Raw genomic sequence first — 6105 nt, forward strand, 5'->3', positions numbered from 1 at the left:
GATTTTCCATGGAAAGGATATAGTATGTGGTTGAAAATGAACTCTTTTATGCCATGTGCTGTGCATATGTAGTCTTAATCTCTTTATTTAAGGACTATCCTTTCAGAAACTTTATCTTCAGCTAGACTCACCCAGGAAGGTAGGACTGATTTTGTGGAAATGTTCTGAATTGGCTGCACAAGTAAATTATCTCTTAATAGACACCATCTACCCTCTTCTTAGGGGAGGCAGTAAAGAAAATTCCAAGTACAAAAAGAGATAAAATCTTTATGGCATTTTCTCTGCTTCCCATAGGGGCCAAATTAGAATTTGCTTTTTACTAATACTTGCATCCAAGGCCCTGGCATTCTGGACTTTGAAGACTCAAACTAGAAATTGAACAGTCAAGAAAAATAAACCCTCTTCCGGGGCACCATTTGAGGGAAATCTAGCTTCTTATGGTCCCTTTACATTTGTTTTCAGCTAATACAATCCAAGATGTTTTGCTAAGACTGGTCCACCTGCCAGACATTCAGCAGTCTGGAGACATTCTTAAGTAGTAGAAGAGGTAATGAAAATAAAAGGGCATGCAAAACATGATGTTTTTCTACATGCTTCTCTTACCATAGACACTTAAAAAAACAAAAATAAAAAGTAATTACTGAAAGCTATCACAGCACGATTTGCTGAGTCACTAAATTAGGTGTTTTTTTTAATAGACCTGTTTATTTCTAGAGAACTGTTGATTTTTAATAGAGATGTTACTATTTGAGTCCAAATGAGGTTTTTTTGTCCACTTACGTATCCAAAGCTAAGGCTGTGTCAAATAGTAGTTACTATATGTCAGACACAAAGAAATTGTAAGAAGAAAGACAAAGTTTAAGGGAACTCTAAACTTTATCAGAGCTCCTTTGTTGAAGAATTCATGTGCTGAAAATATTGCAAAAGAATTTTAAACTTGGTATCAAGATAGATTTCATGCTGGCCCCCCACTTAGTATCTGTATGAACTGGAATGGGCACTGATTATATCTGATCTCCAATTCTTTCATGTGGGAATTGAAGGTGATATTCCTTAGGTCATTGTTGGGAGACAAAATGAGATCATGTCTGGGATAATAGTTGTAAATTATCAACTGCTTTTCTAAACAAGAGGATGACCAAAGAAGGATGCACACTTTCTCTGGAATTATGCCAGTGGCCTTAACATGCTAAGATACCTAAAAAATGAAATCAGCCTTCTTTCTTCCTTGTCCTCGGAGACTTAAACTTTCTACAAGTAACTCATAAAATTAGCACTTCACTGGAAATGAAATCTGATTTAAGGAGTATCAGCGTTGAGAACCTCTTGGAGACCAGGGATGTTTCTTCTTTCATAATACTATGAATAATATTCACATGGTTTTAGAAATTACTTCAATATGCCACATCTCTAGACTGCTGGTTTTTTCTTCTGATTTTCCTAGAAATTATCTTCCCCACATCCCTGCTATGAATTACTCTCTACTGCCTAACCCACATTCTTGGTAGTAACTATCAAGTTAATTGCTCTTCCTTCACATAGAATGCTCTGAGCCCTCTGAGTACCAGCGTTTCATTTAGAAACATGACAATAGGTCACACATAAAGAAGGAATTTGTCCATATCTGAACCATGTAATAACGTCAGAATTAACTTCGGAAATCATCGTATGTAATGGTTTGCAAGACTTTTTATTAGCACAAGCCTTTTATAAAATGAAATCTTGGGTAGAGTGCCATATACAAAATAGACTTGACCAAAACTGCCTTGGATAAAGATGGAGTGAGCTCTAGCATATTACTCAGTCTTTTTGTTTCATTGGGGATACTAAGGTTCCATTATACCGTTTGAACACCACTCTATATAGATCAATCTCCCCTTCCTTCCAGGGTTCCAGTCTCTTCTACAATAACCACCAATGTTTTGTTCAACCTTTCAACATTTCCAGTGATGTCCATCCTCCCAAGGTAGGCCATTCTATTTTTAGAAGCTTTTTTTATTTAGAAATACAAAGTTTATTCTTGTTTTGTTGGTTTCCTTGTAACTTCTGTTTGTTGAACCTAGAATAAAACTGGATTGTACTGTATTCCATGTATTTGAGTCAATGACCATATTTCTCTGAAAACATTTTTTTACAAACTAAACGTCCTGATTTTTTTCAACTTTCTCATCATGTGAGAATATGTGGTCCTAATTTCTGTTCAAATCACTTTCCTTTGGGTTTCCTTCAGTTTGTCAATGTCAGTTTTAATTTGTGTGCCTAGAACTATGAGCAGTAACTCCTATCTTGAATGCAACCATCAACTCTCTCATTTTGAGCATTTCACTTCTGTTAATATACATGGCCTGATTCGATTTGGAGGAGACTCATGGAACTTAGTTAACTAAATCCCTGATACCATTCCTGAATGTCCTACTGCAGAATGGTATCTCTCATACTTTAGACTTATAAAAATTTTTCATGGCTTCACACGGTCATTTTCTTTTACTGTGGCTTATGAAGCCAACCACATGGTTCTGTTAGAAATATGTCCATGTTCTTATCATTTATAGGATCTAGTTTGTAGGATTTGGTAAATAAATGACTGTATTATTTGTTCACATTTTATTTGTCAACCACAGTGACACCATCTTCTTAATTTTCTGTAGATCTTTATTGATATAAATTCTGTTGCAAAAAAGTTAGTCATTATTTTAGATCAGAAATATCTAATCATGACTACTCATTTATATCTGACATAAAGAACTTTTCTAGGGGTGCCTGGGTGGCACAGTCGGTTAAGCGTCCGACTTCAGCCAGGTCACGATCTCGCGGTCCGTGAGTTCCAGCCCCGCGTCAGGCTCTGGGCTGATGGCTCAGAGCCTGGAGCCTGTTTCCGATTCTGTGTCTCCCTCTCTCTCTGCCCCTGCCCCGTTCATGCTCTGTCTCTCTCTGTCCCAAAAATAAATAAACGTTGAAAAAAAAATTAAAAAAAAAAAAGAACTTTTCTACTATAGAATTTTTGAGGTTTGAAGAGGGCTGACTATAAGCCTGAAAAGGTAGGAAACCTGCTAAGTTGATTTTGTTATTCTTCAATGGTCCTGAGTCTGTAATTCCAAAAGTCTACCCTCAAACCAAAGGTTTTAGATGAATTTTTAAGCAGCAGAAGATCAGTCCGAATTTTCATTTTTCCCTAGGAATTTTTTCAACTTTGTGGGTTTTAGCCAGATACGTTGCCTTCCTTGAACATATTTTCATGTGGTTTTATAATATTTATTCAACATTATTTTCCATTAGTTCTCTATTTTTAATTGTTGGTAACCATTTCAGTGTGTTACTATTACATGGTGCAGAACTGATTTATCCACGTTAATGTCTGAGGAGACCATGACCCATTTTATTTGCTGCATGGTTAGCCCCGGTATTCATGGCAGGTTTTCTGAATATTTCTGATGAAGTCTTTAATCACATGTAATTCTGAAAACACATTCCCATTTAGTAAGACTTATACAGGATGGTAAGCCCAACATGGCAAAAGGTTTCTAAAAAATTCCATAAACATTAAGCATATTTATGTCATAGCATTAAGTTTGGTCAATTTGAAACTTACTGTATTGTAGTATAAGAGACATTTTGTTTGCTTGTGTTTACTTTCCCAGGAGTAAATGCGTTTTGGTTAACCACAATGGCAAACTTAGTCAAGACATTTATGTCAACAAATCCTACTGCTTAACAAAGTCACATTCTTAGTTTCTAGGACAGCAGACTGGATTCTAAGTAATAAGGTGTTTATAAGGCATGCTGTAAATCTGGGACTATAAACATGTCTACTTTTCTGTTAAACCTGCTGCTGTGCATGAGGTACAATAAGCTCTCTTTTCAGTTTTATGGTGGCCAGTATGTTGGCTTCCCAATCCTGATTGCTGTTGATTCTGCTGTTCTCAAAGCCTCCTGCCAAGCTCTTGACCCAAGTCACGCTCCTGGTGATGTCATGATGCCACTAAGAATTTGCTCATTCACTGTACCTGAGAGTCACATACCTTCTCTATTAGTCACACACTACTTGGAGAATGACATTGTGAAAAAAAGCAGGTCTCTCCTTCCCCTATTTCAAAGGTATCACATTTTTAGGTCTTTCATAATGAGCTTATAGATATAGTAAGATGATTATTGTTTTTACAGAAATTATTTTTAACAAGGATTTTTCTCAAGAGTTAACAATACTACTTTTGTTGTTTTGACAAGAAACAAGATTTTGTCTGCATTTATAAGTACAATTTATTCCAATTCAACATATATGCATGAAACACAGTGCCTGCTATTTGAGATTTTCTCGAATAATCTCAGTTACTAATGCCAAATATCTGTAGGAAAAGAAGAGAAACTGGTAGTAGATGTGGGTATTTAAATTACATCATGTCAAATATATCCATATGGAAAAATCTGATCACCTAAGTTCTTCACTTTTCACCCAAATACTATTTATATAGATACAACTTGCGTCTTACCTTACTTCACACTTTGATTCCCTGACCCAAATTACTCATAGATTAATGTTCCAGAGATCCTGTTAAATCAAATATTAAAAACAAAAACAAACAAAACCTCAACAAAAAAATTTCTTAAAATCAGCCGGCTTTGAGCTCAGTCCTAAGCAAATAGCTCTTGTATTTGTATACTTTTTGTTCTAAGATAGCATCAGTGTTTTAACCAGATATGAACAATGACTCAATACAAATGACTAAAAGCCACAAGTTAATTTCTCATGGACTATGATGGACTTGGAGCTTATGCTCTATCTTTGATATGTCAGAGTGTTTCCTCCGACATTTCATTTAATAAATGAGGTGTTTTTTTGGTAGAAAATTTTCTTCTGCTACCTTCAGGAAGAAACTCCATCAGTAACTCTTTAACCAAACATTAGAGGCTATTTCTGGAAAGTTCTTTGAGTTACTTTGTCCACAATTATACCTACATATTTGACATTCAGATTTGACGGTTAACATGAATTAGGCAAAAATCATTTTCTTAAACAGTTTTTCAAATTTCAGTGATATACAGACATTTTGCAAAAGAAAAAAGTCCTTGTGGATCCCGCATGTTAAATTATTTTTACCATGATGTTAATTAAATGGAAGATGATTTTATACTATAAAATGTAACCACCTCTCATGTTCCCCTGGCACTTCAGTCCAGCTATGCACCTGGCCCCATGGCCACCAACCCCTGCTGCCTGGGGTCCTGGGGCTGGCCCTGCCGAAGGCATGGTGCTGCCAGACCAGAACAACTTGTGGAACATTTTCCAGAGGGTTGATAAAGACGGGAGCAAGGTGATATGGGATAACAAGCTTCAGCAAGCACTATCTAACAGTACTTGTGCTCCATTTAATCAGTGACTGTCGGGTCAATCATGTCTATGTTTGAGAGAACAAGGCTGCCGTGAACTTCAGTGAGTTCACTGGTGTCTGGAAGTATGTCACAGACTGGCCGAACATCTTTCACACTTATGACAGAGACAACTTTGGGATAATTGATAAGAACAAGCTCAAGCAAGCCCTGTCAGGATATGAGCTCTCTGACCAGTTTCACAACACTCTCATTTGCAAGTTTGACAGACAAGGATGGGGGCAGATCATGTTTGATGACTTCATCCAGTGCCACATCGTCTTGCAGAATGCTAGATCAGTGAAAGTGAAGTTTCTGTGGCCTCCTAAGTGCAACAATCCATGATTTCCACACTGAGATTGACAGATATATTCAGGCATTACCATTTGGATCAGGTCGGCTGGATTCAGGTGTAATATGAACACTATCTGTTTATGGTCTTTAGCCTCTTCTAACACTGGCCTTTGCAAATAGCAACATGACTTATGGAAGGAAAACTAAAAATGCCAAATCTCCCTTTAAAGAACAGGACAAAAATGCAGCTAGATACTGTTCTTCTTTTACATTTTAATTTTTTTTCTGTTTATTTCTGAGCATGAGAAATAAGCAGAGACAGAGCATGAGCGGGGGAGGGGCAGAGAGAGGGAGACAGAATCTGAAGCAGGCTCCAGGCTCTGAGCTGTCAGCACAGAGAGCCCAATGCGGGGCTCAAACTCACAAACCGTGAGATCATGACCTGAG

The 6105-nt window shown here is 37.0% G+C and overlaps 1 long non-coding RNA gene and 1 pseudogene across 1 annotated transcript in view; both read left to right on the plus strand.

Moving 5' to 3' along the window:
- Nucleotides 1-2027, plus strand: part of LOC123578188 — a 314478-nt gene extending 312451 nt beyond the window's left edge. The window contains exon 4 of the long non-coding RNA XR_006702263.1: nucleotides 1889-2027. This is a non-coding gene — a long non-coding RNA (uncharacterized LOC123578188). The remainder of the gene's footprint in view (nucleotides 1-1888) is intronic.
- Nucleotides 2028-5177: 3150 nt separating this feature from the next.
- On the plus strand, nucleotides 5178-5899 carry LOC123582722 (annotated as a pseudogene).
- Nucleotides 5900-6105: the final 206 nt, after the last annotated feature.

The sequence above is a fragment of the Leopardus geoffroyi genome, chromosome A1, assembly GCF_018350155.1.
Source record: "Leopardus geoffroyi isolate Oge1 chromosome A1, O.geoffroyi_Oge1_pat1.0, whole genome shotgun sequence".
In the NCBI taxonomy this organism is placed as follows: Eukaryota; Metazoa; Chordata; class Mammalia; order Carnivora; family Felidae; genus Leopardus; species Leopardus geoffroyi.